Below are 20,156 nucleotides of genomic sequence, written 5' to 3'. Positions count from 1 at the left end.
GGCGAGGCGAGAGTTACCGGCAAGACAAGGCAGGGCTTCAGGTGAGGAAACAGAAGGCAGAGGAAGGGACACAAAGAGTAAGGACAAGAATAATCCAGCAGCCACACCCTGATCTCTGAAGGTATTTATGCAGCCAGCCCCAACGAGCATCAGCTGCCTCAATTAGAGCTCAACAAAAACAGTAACAGGGTAGACAGGAAAACCTGGAGCAAGGGTCGATGAACCGGACCGTGAACTGGAATAGAGGCTTCACTGACCAGATGATGACAGCAACACACATAAAAGTTGCTGGTGAACGCAGCAGGCCAGGCAGCATCTATAAGAAGAGGTACAGTCGATGTTTCGGGCCGAGACCCTTCATCAACGACTTAATCCTGATGAAGGGTCATGGCCCGAAATGTCGACTGTACCTCTTCCTATAGATGCTGCCTGGCCTGCTGCGTTCACCAGCAACTTTTATGTGTGTTGCTAGTCAACAGTACAGATCAGATTGTTGGGTACTCATCCAGAAACTTAGCCATTTTGCTACTAAAACAGTGAGTTGGCAGTACACATGGGAGTCTACCAACAGCCAAGTTTGCACATCAAGATGAGAAGAGCGGACGCATAAGAAAACCAGCAAATAAAAACAGTAAATGTTGCAAATGCCAAGATTCAGAACATAAGAATTTGAAGCTGCGATGTATATTTACTGCCCAGGGCCATGGGGCCTTTTTTTTCACCAAGCTCGGCTTTTTAACATGCCAGATGATACTTGTAGAGACCAAAGAGTTGCTTTTGAGTGAGTTATACTTCCAACCAATATTCTCTGTTCAGCTTCTTGTCATAAACAGGAGCTAGTCTTCAGTTCTTAATGTAAATGGCAAGTGATAATCAGCCTGAAGTTAAAAGGTCAGCACAAACGACACTGTCTACAGAACACAGGATGCTGGCCCAATACACCTGGGCTGATTCTTCAAGGGATGCAGTATAAAACAATAGGGTTATGTTAACTGGCTTGCTTCAAACCAGACAACACTGACTATTTAGTTCAAGGAAACGGCAGACCAGATTGAGGCTATCACTTAACACATCGAATTGCTGATCTATTAATAGTTGGAAGGTTTGTGTGTTCAGAGAGTCAGCTTCACAGAATTACTTGTGGATATTTGAGAACTCTGCCCCCAGAAGCTGTGAGGCCACCTGTGTGAAAAGGTAGCTGAAAAAATATCACATGCGTGTGAAGTCACTCAAGTGGCAGAAAAACAGAATAAACGTAAGAGAGCAGACAGACTTGTTAGGAATGGTTATGGAGTAGCAAGAAGAATGACAGAAAGGCGTGGTGATGAGAATCCATTCCTCTATTTCTATGATAGTTGGTTCATTTTTCACAACCTGTTGGTATTTCTGCTTCACTTATAAGAATTGTATGTGCATTTGTAGGTTCAGATCTGACCAAACATGCATACAATTTATCAATTCATTTATTCACAATACTTTCATACTTGATTTCCAGCCCATTCTTCTATGCTACAACAATACACTAATATTCCAATTATACATTTGATATTAGCGTGATTTTATTTTCAACCATATCCAATAAAGTTTATTATGTATTTAAAGGCAGACTGTCTCATATTGCATTGGTTTCTTTGTAATAAAATACTTTGTCTCTATACATGAGATTGTGTCAAATAATAAAAGCAGAAATAATTCCTGACAAGCAATTCAAGTGGAAGTATTTATTGGAAATGTCCTTTTGCTACTAAGAGCAATTTAATATACATCTCCTCCTCTTTGGACAAAAGATGAAACAGGGGAGCGGCTTTTGTTCCATGCTGTTGATGCTTCCAGATAATGAAATGTTCCTGTAGAAGAGAAAGCTTTATTGTTATAGCATTAGGAAATATTGTGCCAAGGGAACACTTAAATTTTCTGATTTGTTGATAAATAGTTCTGGTTGATTCAGCAGAGATTGAAAAACTGTATTACTTTGGAGCCTATCTCCAGTCTCTCTTTATTACATTACCTCCTCCAGCCCCTCAGACATTGAGCTCCACCAGCTCTCGGCTTACCTACCACTGTGACTTAAACGCCTACAATGGGGGACATGTTTTCAGCTTCTGCAGGAGGCTCTATGATGTGCAGTGTAGTCACTAATTTATCTTACTGTTTCTTTTATGGTCTGTCTTCCTTATCGGTACTTCTTAAGTTCTACCTGACTGATCCCCAGTCTTTCATTTACCCATCTTTGTATCCATTCTGTGGCTTCATTACAAACTGTGTTTGATATAACTGCTGTCATAGTTCACAAACCAGTATTTATTGGCAACATTCTGCCACCAAATGAATAGGTGATGGGAGGGGTATAATTTACGCTAGTAGGTTTTTTTATGCAGTAAACATTTTCATCCTACTTAGAGTACATAATCTGAGAATACAGAATCTAAAGCAACATCTCCCAATGAGAACTGATGAACTATTCAAGAAAGACAGGATCAATCTAAGTCAGGTACAACAAGCATGATTGTGAGAAGGATTACCTCATCATCACTATTTGGTTGATTACAGTGTGACAACATAGTGTTGGACTTATGGTCCTTAGACCTCCATTCTAAATGATCACAAACAGTATCTCTCCTTCTAAAGAAGACATTTTCAAGGACTGCTCACTGCAAGATCCTGAAGGCTGGGATTTCAGTCCTGCACTAGTGCTTCTCCAGCAATGAATTGACTCCTGAACTAGTAGTGTAGGTTGAGTCAGGGCAAGGGGTGCACCTAGTTGGAACTGAGTTGTGGGTCTCAGGCTGCACCCTGATCAGCAAATTGAGCGCAGACCATTGCCGGGCAGTGACAGCAGCTTCTCTGTGTGTTGACATAATACCCATAAAACCATAAGACATAGGACTAGAATTAGGCTATCAGCCCATCGAATCTGCTCTGCATATTGACTATTGCAGATTTATTATCCCTCCCAACCCCTTTTTCCTGCCTTCTCCCTGTAACCTTTGATGTCCTTACTAATCAAGAACATATCAACCTCCACTTTTAATATCACCAATGAATTGGTCTCCACAGCTGTCTGTGGCAATGAATGCCACAAATACTATGCTTTCCCTAGTCCATTACCTGTTGGTTGTGATCAAACCTGCTGTTGCCCCTTCTGTATGCTTGACTGCACAACTCTCCTCAGCTCTATGAATACATTACCATAGAGAAATTTATTTATTCCTTTCAATCAAGACCATCTACCAAAACTTGCACTATTCTTTTCAAAAACATTTTCTGCATGCAGATTTATCATTTTTACTCCTGATTTGTTGTAAATAAACTTGTCCCAAATATGTTTGTGCGTGGAATGGGCTGCTGGCGGCGGTGGTGGAGGCGGGAATGATAGGGTCTTTTAAGAGTCTCCTGGATGGATACATGGAGCATAGAAAAGTAGAGAGCTATGGGTAAGCCTGGGTAGTTCTAAGGTAAGGACAAGTTCGGCACAGCTTTGTAGGCTGAAGGGCCTGTATTGTGTGGTAGGTTTTCTATGTTTCTATGTTGGAAAGTTCTTTTGGAGGGCGTGTGTTGAAGCCAGATTTACTTAAGCCGGGCATGGTCTCCCAAATGACTAATTTCTCAAGTCAAAAAGGAACCTTAACTGTAATAAGAAACAGAGTTGTGCAGCTACTGCAGGCTGTCGAATTGTTAGCATTTGGCTTAGATTGCTTTTGACCTAGAGAGATTGGAGTTTATGATGAGGTGCAAGGTAATTAGGGAAGATCTCAAAGCTCATCATTTACAGCAGCAGTAATGTAGTGAATGACAGCTTAAAACTAAAGTAAGATGGATGACAGAAAAATCAGTGGTCTACTGCATTTTACAGTGGCTTGTGGGGAATGATGTGTGGCATGGAACAGTACAGCTTATCAAAAAGAGAATATGCAGTAATGCATTGGTAAATTCAGAGACTGTCACTACCCAAATGAATGATGAGAAAATAGAATTGGTAAGGAGCTTGTCAGGGGAAAAAAAATCAATAAATATACCTTTAATAACATTGCTGTTTCTGGCATAAAGTACGGGGATAAATATGCCAGCGCAGTGCAGATTTCATTCAGATTTGTTATGTGCTGTGATTGCTGTATCGAACAGGAAAAAATGATTTGCATTTGTACAGCACCTTTCATACTCCTCTTAGAGTGTCCCAAAGTTACAGCTAGCACAGGAAATACTTTTTTCCGTGTTGTAATATAGAAAATGTAACAACCAGGTTGCATAGAAATGTTTCATGGGAAGCAACATTGCAATTGTCTGGTGATCTGTTTTAGCCTTGTTTAATGAGGGATGAATATTGACTGGGACTCGAGGGATAATCATCTGATCTTCAATGAAATAGTTCTAAAAGAGCTTTAATGTTCAGGTTATGAAAGCAGACAGGGCCTGAATTTAATCTCTCACTGGATAGCTGACCCATTGGACTGTGCAGCAGTCCCTCAATACCGTATTGAATACCACCCTTGATCTTTGTTCTCAGGCTCGAACCCACAACCACCTCACACAGAGGGGACAGGGTGTCTTACCTGCAACAGGCACTGAAGCTTAACTAACAAAGGTATTCGGAAAGGACATGCAGGCATGTATAACTTTACAGAGTTCAGAAATTGTGAATCTTGACAATGCAAAGAAAGCTGTGATAGCTAATGGGCTACAAACACTGGACAAGGTTCCATTTCCTGTGTTACATCTGACAGACTGGAATGGACAGTATCTGTGCAGTCATCTTCATGATGAACTATCAAATGTACCCAGTTCAGGAAAATAATGGGGTGAGACTAATGTTGATGGATGAAAATTAAATCAAATGGAATTAAGGATCTCTCATATCAAATAACTGGACAAAAATGCATTTTGGGGAACATTTGTACAGATAGTAAATGAGAAAATGTTTCTAAGTAAATACCTGATCTCTTTTCACCCTTAAAGGCTAGAGATGAGTTGATTCATGTGAGTGCTTTCAGACCCTGAGGACTGCTCTTTCCTGGCTTGAAACATGACTTATGTATAAATCTCTCTCTGCCTTCTCAAATAACCTTAAAATTTCCATGAGCCTTTTTGCAGAGTTACTCAGGAGATTTTTTTCCCCAGCATCAAGTAACAGTAATAAGCACCACAAAGAGTGAATACTTAGTCCAACATACATATTTATTCAGGGAATAAACTTTCATTACAAACTGGTTGCTGTGCCTCCCTCCATCTTAATGACTTGGTTGGCTATGAAATGCTATTCAGCAAACAACTGAAGTTGTTAGCAGACCTCCTTAAATTTTATCGTTCTGTAAAAGGGTGATCTTTTCACATTGCTAATGTTTTATTGGTTATCTCATTCCTAAAAGCAAGTTTTAAAGTTAGTCACAGTTAGCCAAAGATTACAAATACTTCAAATATGTTTGCAGATTGTCGTTCAACACAAGTATAATGAATCTGCTAACGTTTATAAACAGTCACTAGTGTTATTTCTGCTCAACACGATATAATCTTCAGACACATATTTATGCCCATTTCAGGTCAATATGCAAGCTCAAAGCTATTATTTTTTAAAAAGAAAAATGCATGACCCTAGGTAACTGTTAGAGCTGTCTGTTAGCCTGTAAAATAAAATTAGCATTTCCAATAAATTAAAACATTTAGCAGATAAAAATATTTATATTTTTTGAATATATGTATAAGTATATTGAGTTTGATAGAGTTCTGAACAAAGTAAATAGGAGCTATGTAGGTCAGTCAAGAAAATGGATTTCAAGGGATAGGTCAGAATCTCTATCAGCTTCTGGGCTGGGTATTCTGCTCATACACCTATTTCATATATTCTAGTGTAATTAATAGTTTACTAAACATTAATTACAGCTATGCACATTCCTATTTGAAGTGGATTCAATCAAGACTCAGTTTTATTATATAAATGAATCTTAATCAATTTCATCTTACATTTGTTAGAGTGTGAATATTTTAACTGAAAAATATGGCTCACAGCACAGATATAGAGAACTATGAAGCAGGCATGAAAGAATTTTACTTGCAGTTTTCTAACATTGGAAAGGATACACGTCCACTGTATTGTGCTTTGCCTTGGAGAGAGGGAGGATGGAGAAGTTTGGATAAGTGCGTGAATGGGAAGGGTATGGAGGGCTATGGTCTAGGTGCAGGTCTATGGGACTAGGCTGAAAAACAGTTTGGCACAGATTAGATGGGGTATAGCACCTGATGACTCTATAACACCAGCAGTTCTATAACTTCTCCTTGTGATTAGCTGTGAAATGTCTTCATGGCCACATTGCCATTGAATGATAAACCCAACCCAAATTTGCATATGAATTCATACCAAGTACAAAAAAAAAATCCAATTCGCACTCAGCAGCTGTTTTTCATGTCTCTTTGCTGACCAAAGTTGTTTTTTTTTTCCATAGCTATAGTACATAGGAGAGAATTAGGCCATTCAGCCTATTGATTCTGTTCCACTATCGATCATGTCTGATTTATTATCCCTCTCAACCCCATTCTCCTGCCTTCTCCCTATAACCTTTGCTGCCCTGACTAATCAAGAACCTATCAGCCTCTGTTTTTAAAATACTCAATGACTTGTTCTCAGCTGCTCTCTGAGGCAATGAATTCTAGATTCACTACCCCATGGCTAAAAAAAAATCCTCTTCATCTCTGTTCTAAATGGATGTCCCTCTATTTTGAGACTGTGTCCTCTGGTCTTTGACCCCCCCCCCCCACTATAGGAAACATCCTCTCCACATTCAGTCTATCTAGGCATTTCAATATTTAATAGGCTTCATTGAGATCACCCCTCATTCTTCTAAACCACAGCAAGTACAGACCAAGAGCCTCATACATTAACCCTTTAATTCCTGGGATCATTTTCATAAACCTCCTCTGTACCCTCTCCAATGCCAACACATATTTCTTAGATAAGAGGCCCAAAAATGCCCACAGTGCTCCCAGTGCAGTTAAAACAACGCTTTACAAAGATTCAGTGTTACATCCTTGATTTTTATATTCTAGTTTTCTCAAAATGAATGCTAACATTGCTTTGCCTTCCTACCAATGACTCAACCAGTAAGTTAACCTTTAGGAAATCCTGCACAAGGACTGCCAAGTCACTTTCCACCTCTGATTTTTGAGTTTTCTCCCTGCTTGGAAAATAGCCTGCTCCTTTATTCCTTCTACCAAAGAGCATGGCCACACATTTCCCTGCACTATATTCCATCTGCCACTTATTCGCCTATTTTCCCAATCAGTCCTTCTGCAGACTCCCTGTTTCAATACTACACGCCCCTCAGTCTACCTTCGTAAGCTTGTCCACAAAGCCATCAATTCCATCATCCAAGTCATTGACATATAACGTGAAAGGAAATGGTCTGACCACTGTGGAACACCACTAGTTACCAGCAGACGACCAGTGGCATTCCCACTCTTTCCTCCCATGGCTGTAACGAGGCTGCAGGACAGTTAGTGATTCTCAGTGAAGAACACAGCAGGTGGCCTGAGAGGGCAACCAGCAGATCTGAGCCTTGGGCCGGGCTTCGGACTGCAAAATTCACTGAGGATTGGCCCTGTCAGGGTTAGTGGAGCACTCAATGGTATAATCATTGGAATGGAAGCATGAATGCTCATGATCTGAGAGCATACAACTGATTTGTGCTCCATCAATCTATTACATCTGCACTGGTCTGGTGTCTCAGCAATCTAGTGAGCTATCACAGGCCAAATTTCTGGAGTGCTTCCTTTGAACAGCCATGTGTCAGCTGTCTGAAGTGACAGGACTGCTGTCTGAGTGGTGCACTGCGGTTCTCAGTGGTTGAGTTTGTACTGCTTTGGAAATTGAAGCTTTGGTCACACAACATTGCTTTGTGGTTGAATGCAATAGCGATGGTGATTATTTTCCTGGGCGGCAGTAAACATGGGATTTCAGAAATTAAGAGGCAGGTGACTGAACATATTTCAGCTTGCTGGACAAAATTGTTCTGATGTGCAGTTTATATAATGAGCCAGTGGGAAGATGACACTATATTGGTAACACAGTCTTGGCCATTCTGACAGCTGGTTGGGTTTAGGGCAAATACTAATCTGGAGTCATTTGGCTTCGAAGTTATTTATAATGCTTTAACAAAGAGCTTGTGGAGTGAATGGATTCAAATGGGTTAAATACTCCCCTTTTCTACTGGATGATTTTTGGGGAATTGTCAATGTCTCATAATCTGGTCATCTCATGGTCAATATTATGTAAGAGCAGAATTTATAAGTTTTCCTTTTATGAATAAAAATTTGTATTTGTCACAAATTAGATGCCTAATCATTGGTCAAATACTTCTATAAGCTTTTGGTTATTCTTCTTAAATAGCTATTTAGAATCAAATAGGCTATAGTTCTGTTGTTCTTGAAAGTTCCATTCTGTGAACTTGAAAATTCTCCCCATGTCTGAGGTTTGTGAATTGGTATTGCAATGTATAAAGAAACCATTATGCCCAGTATGCTGAGTAAAACTGCAGAATAATGTCAGTATTTCTTTGTCTTTCAACTACTGTTAATTAGTTTGAAAATTTTATTTTTCTTTTCATACTATTCCCACAGCGGCAGGAGGCCTGGTCTCTGCACAGTATCTGAGCCCAGTTTTCCTAAAGGCAGCCATAGTAATGCTGGCTGAGTTTAAAGCAAACCAACTACAACTGCAAAAGTTGTTCATCAGTCATTCAATACTTTGAATCTTATCTCATGAGAATTCAAATCCAATATTTCTCATAGACTCATGGCACCGAGAGAGAGAGATCCGACTCCTTGTGCCAGTACCAGCTTTTTGATAGAACTGTTAACACTATAGCAAAATGGGCCAGAATCATGGGGTGCAGTCCTGAGGTACAGAAAGGAAACAACTCCACAGCAAAGACAGTAGCAGAATGATCATCTTGACTCTTGACTCTTGAGCCCTTTAAATGGGTTTGGTGGAATTAGGATGGAATCAGATGGGGACCAAAGCTACAGAGACCATATACTCAATGACAAGGGAGACATGCAACCTCAAAATAGTTTGGTGCTGTGGATGAGGAAATTTGTGTTTGGTTAGATTTATAAATGTGCATTTATACATATACTTTATTACTGTGTTTTGGAGCTGGGAGGGGGTTTCATTATTGGCATAATTGGCTGTCCCTAAGTGCCCTTGAGGAGATAGTGGTGAACTGCTTTCTTGGACTACTGCAGACATTCTGGTGATCATTGAAACTTTCCCTTGCTGATCTTTTGCTTCTTGATTACCTTAATATATGCAATGTCTGGAGTTCTTTTTTTTTTAATCTGTCCAATATCCTGACTTCAAACCATGCCTCTATTTAAATGTATTACCTCTATTTACATATACTTTTTTAAATGATAGGTACCTACTTAAGCCCATTTGAGAATCAAAGTATACTATATCCATTTCTTCTTCAATATTTATTCTGTTCTTTACAAACTCAAAATAAAAACAAACTGATGAGTTAATAGATATGATAATCCTATCATAAATCCTTGATATAGACAAAAAAATTCTAGGCAGTCCATTACAATTTTATTTATAATAGGTTCTAGATTTTCCCTGTTACAGATACAGGATTTAACTGATTGGTACAGAACTGTTTACTTAAATGATGGGGTTCCATTTGCATCCATTCAGTGCCTAGGAAGTATTCCCAATAAGATGACAATGAGGACATTCACAATCACCATTGTCCCCTCTTTAAAGAAGTGAAGTTTGTCAGGCCCTTGGGATTTACTGGTTTTCAAACCCATTAATGCTACAATACATTTTTAAATAATGCTTATTTCTTTCAGCTCCTCCTTAACTCAAGATCTTATTTACTTCCCAGTAATGCCAAAGTTTTGTGTTCTTGTCTATGAATAGAGGCACAAATTTATTTAATTTCTGTCGCTTCCTTGATTTCTAATACAATTTCTCCAACCTCAGTCCAGGGATTAATTTCTGGTGAGTTGTTCTGTTTACGTTCCTGTGAAATTGTTTACAATCTGTTTACATGTTTCCTTCCAGATTGCTGTACTTTTTCTTTACTCATCAATGCCTTCATTTTCATTTTTCTGAATTCTAAAACTTCCCTCATCCTCAGGCTTACTATTTTTGGCAACATTATGAGCTTTTTCTTTTGATCAAATATTATACTTAACTTATCTTGAAACCCATGGCTGGATGACTTCCTGGCTGTTTGTGCTGTAAAGGGATGTGTATTTGCTATAAATTCATTATTTAAATATAACTTATTACTCTTCTATGGTCACTTTTTAATGTGGTTTTCCTAACCTACTTTTGTTAATTCACTTCATTCCTTTGAGGTTTGCATTGCAAGGATGCTAAACCACTTTAAATCTATATGGAAATTCTGTCATCTTTTCATCACTTTTCCTTAAATGCACCTTAACTTCAAGGTTATTAATTAACCCTTTTTAATTGTGCAACACTAGAACTAAAATCATCTTTTCTCCCATTGGTTTATCAGCTTACTGATCTGAAAAATTATCTTGTGTATGTTCTGAATACATTCTCCACACTGTTAATTTAATTACAACTGTTATTAACTTAGATTGTCCAGAAAATTGATGGATTAACATTCACAATTATTAATTTACTTTTATATACCTTTTGTTTCTTGGTTTACACAGTGTTCCTTATTACCATCAGTGTATGGGATTCTTTAGATCACGTCTATCAGTGTACAATACATAGCTCATTTGGCTTTACCCCAAAACAGATTCAACTTAATTATCTGAGCTTGGATCATTTTTTTTCCCATAGCTTTCATCTTGCTCACCTTGGCAACTATGTCCCTTGAGTAGCATGTTATGTTGTGGACATTATATTTGTGCCACTAATTCACCCATTTTGATTTGAATGATGTATATTTTAGATTGCCCAGTAAATTGATAGATTACCATTCCCAGTTATTAATTTAATGCTTATATTCATCATTTATTTCCTCATTTATACTGCGATCTTTACTGCAGTCACCATGTAGGCCTTCATTTCTTCTAACCATTTATCTCTGCTCTAGCTCTGAATTGAGTTGTCATCTGGTTGTCATTACCCACTATGCTTTCCTACAGTATTACTTTGTCATTTATTTCTTTAACTTTATACATTTCCTCCTAGAAAATACTCACCCATCCCACCCAGTCCCCTGGATAGTCAACTGAAGACCACACTCATTAATGTAGTTATTTGATTTGCTAGGACTCTGTGCTGGCGAATTCACTTGAAGCTTGTCCCAGTGCAACACTCCCTCTTTCCCTAATAATGCTGCCAGTGCCACAAAACCATTTTTTCCTCAGGAATTTTGGACCATACCTTCAATTCTCTATTATTATTGACCATATGCCAGTCTGCAGTGGACCAGATACTGATGCAAATGTTACTATCTTTGTGCCTCTGCTTTTGAATTTTGATCTTAGCCAATCACTCTCATATCAATAAATGGTGTTTTATTGGTAACTCTCAACTTGTGACTTGCCTTAACAAATAGAAATATTAAAGAGCTTATAGGCAAAGATATAGAGCTTGAGATGATGCACAAGAAATGCTGGAATCTGAACTAACACACAAAGCGCTGTGTGGTCAGACAGCATCACTGGAGGGAAATGAACAGTCTTGAGTTGGATAGTTTGGGAAGATCCATTAGCAGTAAGGAAAACCTTAAGTAAATATTTGAAAACTTATCTTCCTCTGCCTGCTCTGGCCATGCTACTAGTCCTGGCAAGTTGGGCCTAACCTGACAGATGGGTCAACAGTGCTTCCCTGCTTGGGTATCCAGCTGGAATAGCAGACTGAAACCAGATAGCGCCATTGGACCCTGGCTTACACATTTAAAGTAAACTCTGCCAACTTGGGACAGATGTTCTGCTCAGAAGCTCAAAAGAGCATGTTGATATTTGGACCTACTGGTTAGACAGTAGCTTGCTTTATTCTCTTTTCTTTGCCAGAAAGAAGAATTAAATGCAGGCACTCTCATTTCCATTCTACATGTATCATTCAATCGCTTCATTGGAAGTAATTTTTTCATGCATCACTCTACTTTTGAATCAAATATTCCTTTTGATCTGAAGTACCTTGGAGTGAAATTATCTCTGAAGTGTTTCATATTTTCCCTGGATGATGTGTGGAACCCTGATGTATCAGTACTTTACATGCTTATCTTTGTGATGTCCAACATGTGAAGCCAAATGTTAGATCATAGCAGATGCAATTAATTTCATTCTAAAGAAAAATCTTTGATATGCTGATTCATAATTACTGACCAGTGGTACTGTACATTGTACCAGTTGCACACTCAATTAACAACACAAGGTCCATTAAACTGATATATTCACACTTACGATAGTAATGTTGATGTTAATCTTAGCGCTAAGGTTAAAGCTGTACAATGTGAATCCTGGTTTATGTTATTTGCAAACTCTGGAACTATGTTGGTGAGGCATTTCTGGCAGGAATTCTCCCTCTTTGAGGATCTATTCTTTAATTTGTCTCCAGTTTTGAATTTACCCCATCACTTCCAAGCATTAAGACAAAACAAGAACAACAATTTTTTGTTCATGGTAGAGTACTGTTACACACTGGCCTTACCAAAGAGATACAACTTTTAAAATTTATTGATGGTTCATGAGCAGCACTGACATTGATTCTTCATTACTACCTGCCCCACACAAAATGCTGGTGAGCTGTCTTTACTGGTTTCATGTGGCAAAGGTGCTTCTACTGGCCATCTGAATATGAACTCATTGGATTTGACTTTGAACCTCCAGTGATTTAAGGGATTACTACAGATCCAGGCATTCTGGGGTGACTTCCAGGTGGGAAACCCTGCTTCCTCCAGAATGACAGGTGTGCATCCAGTGTTGTGTGACTTTGCAGGAAACTGGAAGGGTGATTGCATTCCCATGTACCAACTTCCTTTGACTTTCTCGGTGGTGAAGGGAGATAATGTCAAAGCAACCTGTTGTTGATGCTTGACACTGAAGATACATTATGTTGGTAGTATTGGGAGTTAATATTCAAATTGGTAGATGTAGTACAAATCAGGAAGACTTGCTTTGTTCGAATGATGGAGCCATGGAGCCCTACAGCACAGAATCATGCTCTTCAGCCTATTTAGTCCATGTTGAACTATTATTCTGCCTAGTCCCATTGATCCACACCTGGACTAGAGCCCTCTATACTCTTCCCATTTATGTACTTTTCCAAATGTCTCAAAAATGTTGAAACTGAACCTGTTTACTCTACTTCTACTGGCTGCTCTTTCCTCACTCTCATTACCCTTTGAGTGATGAAGTTCCCATCAGATTCCCCTGATGATGTTGAACTATTTTCGTTGTTCATCCAGGTAAGTGGAAAGCATTACATTGTGCTCCTGACTTGTGCCTTCTGAATAGTGAAAATACTCTGGAAAGTCAGGACATGAGCACTGGATGTACAGAGTGACAGTATTTCTACACAAGTCCATTAAAGTCCCAGCTTAGCTGCACCCATTGCTTTCCCATTCCCACACTCAAACACACACTTCATCTTCCCATGGGCTAAAATTTTATGAGCTAATAATTTATTTTCATAATAAGATAATGTTAGAATAACAGTAGAAAGGAAATTGTACAAAATGACAGATCACAATTTTGAAATGCTTTGAACTGCTTGATGAAGAAATGTTCAATTTTATAGATAGTTTTCATGGGAACAGTTTTCTGTGTATTTAATATTTTAACTGATCTTCAATATTCAGGGAGGGAATAAAATAAGTGTCTGTTGTAAACACCTGGCTTGCTCCAATTAGAAGTTTTTGGGACTGATGTGTGCTCATGAAATAAATAGGAGGTTATTGCTGAGCTAGACAGCCTTGCCAGTGATGGTAATAGACACAGACAGCATCATCATTCATGAGGTTTGATTTGATTTTCTCCTTTGGTCTCCCCAGCTTTGAGATGGATATTTTGCTGTGGGCCTTATTCCACAGATTGCCATTAACCTCAGTCGTAGGCCGACCAGATGGCCAGGGAAAATCTAAGGTTTCATAAGCACTTACAGGCTAGCAAATACCCATGAATAGGATACAATTACTTAAATGCTTCAATATAAATGTCTGTTCAAATGGAGATGATGTTACCTACTAATAAGGTCAGCTGGCCAGTGTCTACTATTCAATTAAGACTGGAGTATTTTCATGGCTTCTCATGCAATGATGCGAGAACTGCGATGCTCAAATCAGATTATCTAAAAATATAGACACGATCCCAAAAGCATTTGCGTAATTTGTAGAATTTTCTTTTTCATTTGTCTACCCCTGTCGCTTTGCCTTTTAACTACAGGGCTAAAAAAAAATTGGAAAGACTCGCATTTCTATAGTATCATTCTTACTCTCACATCATCTTGAAGCACTTTCAGTAACTGTGCTTATATAAAGTGCAGTTACTGAAAATTGTAGGAAATATGACACCACTCAAGAATCAAAGCATCGTGATTGAGTTCTAAAACTGGTAATTTTATGGACCTGGGGAACATTGGTTCATATCCTCCTGTAGCAATGGGGAATTTAAACAGTTAATTAAACAAATGTAAGTAACGGTAGGTTAATTCTACACAAGTGATCTGGTGTTACTGTACAGACATTTCTGTGCAGGTGTTTGGTACTACTGATCAGGGGACAAATTTATGGGCAGTATCTACAAATTTGCTGATTTTGACCATCAGATTAATTGAACAAACTTATTTGTTTCAAAGTCAAAGTAATTTTTTTATTAAAGTAGATATATGTAACCATATACTACCTTGAGATTAATTTTATTGCAGGCATTTACAGGAAAATAAAGGACAACAGAACAATGCAAGACAATAGAATTTATTTTTAAAATATACATGAAAAATGACAAGTAACTACTGTGCAAAAGAGGGCAAATTATGCAAATAAAAAATAAATAATACTGTGATCGTGAGTTGCAGTCCTTTGTAGCTCTTTGAGCAAGAGGCATTGTTCTGGCCTAGGTGTGACTCTCAATTGTCTTTTGAAGCAATCTTGAAATTAACTCTGCTCAAGACATACAAATAATGAGTCAAAAATAATGGCCACATTCCCATGAATGAGTTGAAAAAGAATATCCACGGCAAACTCCCATTAACAGTCATCTCCCTTTTACAATGTTGATTGAAAGATAAATTCTGGTGAAGTGGTACCTGGGCACAAGGAGTCTGTTTTATCCTACTTTTGGTTCTATTTGCAATGTAAGGGTCAACTTTTAGATACAGAAGCACTTGCAGTGTATGAGGTCAGCACAGGAAAATGGTACTCAGGTAAATGATTACCTTAAGTCTAGTGGAGTAAATGCCATTGATTGAACGTCACACTCTTCCACTTACTGTGTTCTTACTTCCTTCACTCTTTTAGCTATTGTGGACTTCTCGTGGGCACCTGCACTGGACAGAAATGGGCTCTTCTGAGCAGTAATATCAGATACATGTCATGCTACTGCACGATCTCAGGGCACAAGGCGCCAACCATTTTCCTCACCTGCACTTGTCATTTCAGAGGCTGAAAAATTTCATAGCTGATACAAATGTTAAAAATAGGTTACACTCAATAAATAATTTGTTCATCTAATTAAACTAAAACATTGGAGAACGGTTATAAATTCTTCAGGATCAAGTGTTTGTTTACTTTTCTCATAGCAAGCCATTCATCTCAGCAACTAAAATAAATATTTCTGTTCGGATGCATTCACCAATAAATTACATTTTATTAATATCTGGAACAGACTTTTGAAAAGATTATCATTTTTATGCACTTATATTTTAATTTACAACTTACTTTTCTCCTGCATTCTATACCCATGGAAAATGCTATTTTTAATTGCCAACGAGTTTTGTTAAGAGACTGCGTCATTTTTGTACTTCCCGGTTTTTCATCAAAAGGTTTGCATTGACCGCCGGAACGGCTTGGTAACCGCCATCTCTTCAGTGCTGTGTTGATGGGAGAAGGATCATCCCTCTCCGCCCTGTGATCCAGCCAGTTTTGAAGCCCTGATTATTGTCCATTGACATGAGCCACTGACCACCTGGCAGAAGGCAGACAATCTGCCACCTGTGCTCTAGGCAACCAAGCAATATTCTCCGTCAACTTCTGTACTGAACTGAAAGCCAAGAATGACTTGCAGGAGCAGAATGTGACAGGATTTGCTGCTTTGTAGATTAAACAGGATCTCAATGACTGGTAAAGGCAGGTTCGTGGGAATGAGCACCATTTTCCTGTGCTAAAGTTGCTACAGATTTTTTCCAAGGCTGCACAAGATTTGAACATTTTTGAAGTAGTAATAATTGGCTTCTTTTGTTCTTCTGTTCATCAAAAATTAATCTGCAAGTACATAATTGATAAAAAATAGTAATGATGACTTTTGCATCAAGGAGACTTGAATTCATATGGGAGAGGGTGATGGTTTGGTTGCATTCAAACTTGGTCAGACCAACCCCCACCCCACCCCGCCCTTTTGAGAGAACTCCAGAAGAGAGAGTTTTGCCTGGAAATTTTAGAGAATCAGAAAAGGTACGCCGTTGGCATGCCAACAAGCACTTGATTAATGGGTCTGTCACTATAAACTTCAATAGCACTGGATCAGCTATTCAGTGTTTTGATTTGTTGCTACAGAACATGAAGCAAGTGAGGACAATGCTAGGTCCTGCAAGTCAGAGAGGATGGTCGGAGTGGAGGGTAGATGTGGCTTCTTATGTGACATTGCCATGGCCAGAAATAAAGGGTGGTGTGATTGGCTGCTTGGTAATTAATAACTTGGTTATGGTGGGTGGAGTCTGAGACCTCAGTGGGGTCTCCAGGGGGCTTGCCTTCCTGCAGTTGCAATCTGAGGCAGCACTATTAAAGTTGTGTGCCCACTCCACTAACCCCCTTCCCATTCAATGAGTCCTCCCGGCACAGCCTGGAGTCATTTCCATGGAAACACTCCCAAAGCAAAGATGCATAGAGAATGACATCATTTAATGTGTGGCTAACAAGGAAACTGTATCAGATGCACAAGCATGAGCCTCACAGTTGAAGTTCTCTTGTGATACAAAATGACCCAGAAATTCCACTTCACTACAGATAAATTCCAGCTCTATTGCTGAAATAAATATTAATGTTCAGGAGGTACAGAAGCTTGAAGACCCACGGTACCAGGTTCAGGAACAGTTAATTCCTTTCAACCACTTTAGTTTTTGAACCAGCTGGCAAAACCCTAATCACTACTTTTTAGCAATATTATGGCCACTTTGATCACTTAGCACTAAAATGGACATTTGTTTTTGCTGCGATTGTTACTTATAAAAATAATATGCAACTTAGGTGTAATTTTATATTTTTTTCTTGTAAATGCTGTTCATATGACCCCATGTGCTTGCGATGCTGTCGCAAATTTTTCATTTGAAACTGCATATGACAATAAACTTGAGTTTGACTTAAGGACTGCTGTCTAAATGCGTTGAAGTATTTTGAATGATGACGGGTTGCAGCAGTTGAGCTGTTGTCTCGTGTCTCCAGAGATCTGGATCTAATTGAGACCTCGGGTGCTGTCTCTGTGGAGTTTGCTCCTTCTCTCTATGACCCTGTGTGTTTACTCTGGGTATTCTAATTTCTTCTCAGCCCTAAAGCTGTGCTGGTAGGTTAATTGGATACTGTGATTACACTTCAGAGAGATTAATTGAAAAAAAGAACCAACAGAGAGTTGATGGGCTTAGGTGAGAGGAAAAAAAAGCATGAGTACAAGGGAATAAGGAGAGGGCTAAAGGGATGATGGCTTCCTATTAGGTGTCACTATAAAAAGGAAGGGTGAAGCTTTGACAAAAGCATCATATTTGCAGTCCCTTATGTAAGGGGTTTCTTCTTTTATGTTACTGCATAGGCTAATTAAAATGGCTTCTTTGTTATTTTATAATTAAAATAGCTTCCTTGTTATGTTAAATGCTGAGAAAGTTCTCTTGCTAGCCGCTTGTTTGGGTTATATTATTGATAAGAGAACAAATGAACCAATTGATGTCCATGTTATTCTTTTTTGTGCGTCTGTAAGCTATTGTGATGCGCGGGTTTTTGGGGAGAAGGCGCGATGGAGACAGAGAGAGCGGACAGGATGTTATGAGCAGGCCAACAGGGCGGACCCAAGCTGGAGTCTGAGGTCCAGGGTCTTCGGCGAGGAGAGTAGACGAAGACAGACTCATGTGGAGCGTCTGGTTGACCACCGTGGGTGGTCCCAGTCAGCGGGACGAAGTGGTCAGAGGAGATCGAATGGTGAAGAGAGGATCGTTACTAGAGCTCCAACTGTGTGCACGAAGAGATTGAACTTTGATAAGTTTGGCGCCTTTTACTTTGCTTTTATATTTTATGTCTATTAATTATATGTTCCAGTAATATCTATAAACTGTAATTCATTTAATCGTATATAGTCATAGTCATAGTCGTAGTCAAACTTTATTGATCCCGGGGGAAATTGGTTTTCATTACATAAATAATAAATAGTAATAGAACCATAAATAGTTAAATAGTAATATGTAAATTATGCCAGTAAATTATGAAATAAGTCCAGGATCAGCCTATCGGCTTAGGGTGTCTGACCCTCCAAGGGAGGAGTTGTAAAGTTTGATGGCCACAGGCAGGAATGACTTCCTATGACGCTCTGTGCTGCATCTCGGAGGAATGAGTCTCTGGCTGAATGTACTCCTGTGCCCACCCAGTACATTATGTAGTGGATGGGAAACATTGACCAGGATGGCATGCAACTTAGACAGCATTCTCTTTTCAGACACCACTGTCAGAGAGTCCAGTTCCATCCCCACAACATCACTGGCCTTACGAATGAGTTTGTTGATTCTGTTGGTGTCTGCTACCCTCAGCCTGCTGCCCCAGCACACAACAGCAAACATGATCGCACTGGCCACCACAGACTTGTAGAACATCCTCAGCATCGTCCAGCAGATGTTAAAGGACCTCAGTCTCCTCAGGAAATAGAGACGGCTCTGACCCTTCTTGTAGACAGCCTCAGTGTTCTTAGACCAGTCCAGTTTATTGTCAATTCGTATCCCCAGGTATTAGTAATCCTCCATCATGTCCACACTGACCCCCTGGATATGGTGTACTGTCTGTTATTTGGGCGGGGTGGGGTACATCACACAGCATCCACACAAACTTAGTTACCCATTTTGGCGGGGCCAAGGGCTATTTCCCTGGACGACAGCGAGTTGAGTGACCCTGAGGCTTGCCAGGGGGGCCACACTTAAGATGATTGAGGAATGTAGTTTTGAGGTCCATAAAATATTAAAGCTATTTGGGTAATGAGTAATTGTTCTGTCATGCACTATTTTTCAATTAGGAGCGAAATTAGAACCCTTATTTTCAGATCTCAGCCCGAAACACTGACTATTTATTCCTCTCCATTGATGCTGCCTGACTTGCTGAGTTCCTCCAATATTTTGAATGTTAGTCTGGATTTCCAGTATCTGCAGAATCCCTTGTGTTAACCTTTATTCCTCGAGACATCACCCCACTCCCAATTCTTTAGAGGCCCGGTCCATTCGGATTGGTTTGATCAATATTTTATAATATCATTTCAAAATAAAATTAATTGTTATGTCAAACACTTGTATTAGAGAAAGAAAAGAAAAAGGGTCCAGAAGATAAATCCTACTTTGCTTTATTTTTATTTATTCATTTACGGGATGTGGGTGTCACCAGCTAAGCCAGTATTTATTGCCCATCCCTAGTTGCCCTTGAGAAGGTGGTGATGAGCTGACTTCTTGAACCGCTGCAGTCCCCGAGGTGTAGGTACACCCACAGTGCTGTTAGGGAGGGAACTCCATGATTTTAACCCAGCGACAATGAAGGAATGATGATATGTTTCCAAGTCAGTATAGTGAGTGACCTGGAGGGGGATTTCAAAGCGATGGTGTTCTCAGGTATCTGCTGTTCTCGTCCTTCTAGACGTTAGTGGTTGTGGGTCTGAAAGGAGCTGCCTTAGGAACTTTGGTATGTTGTTGCAGTGCATCTTCTAGACAGTACACACTGCTGCAACTGTTCGTTGTGGAGGGATTGGATGCTTGTGGAAGGGGTACCAATCAAGTTGGCCTC

The sequence above is a fragment of the Mobula birostris genome, chromosome 19 (genome assembly GCF_030028105.1).
Source record: "Mobula birostris isolate sMobBir1 chromosome 19, sMobBir1.hap1, whole genome shotgun sequence".
Lineage (NCBI taxonomy): Eukaryota > Metazoa > Chordata > Chondrichthyes > Myliobatiformes > Myliobatidae > Mobula > Mobula birostris.
This window is presented reverse-complemented; position numbering follows the sequence as displayed.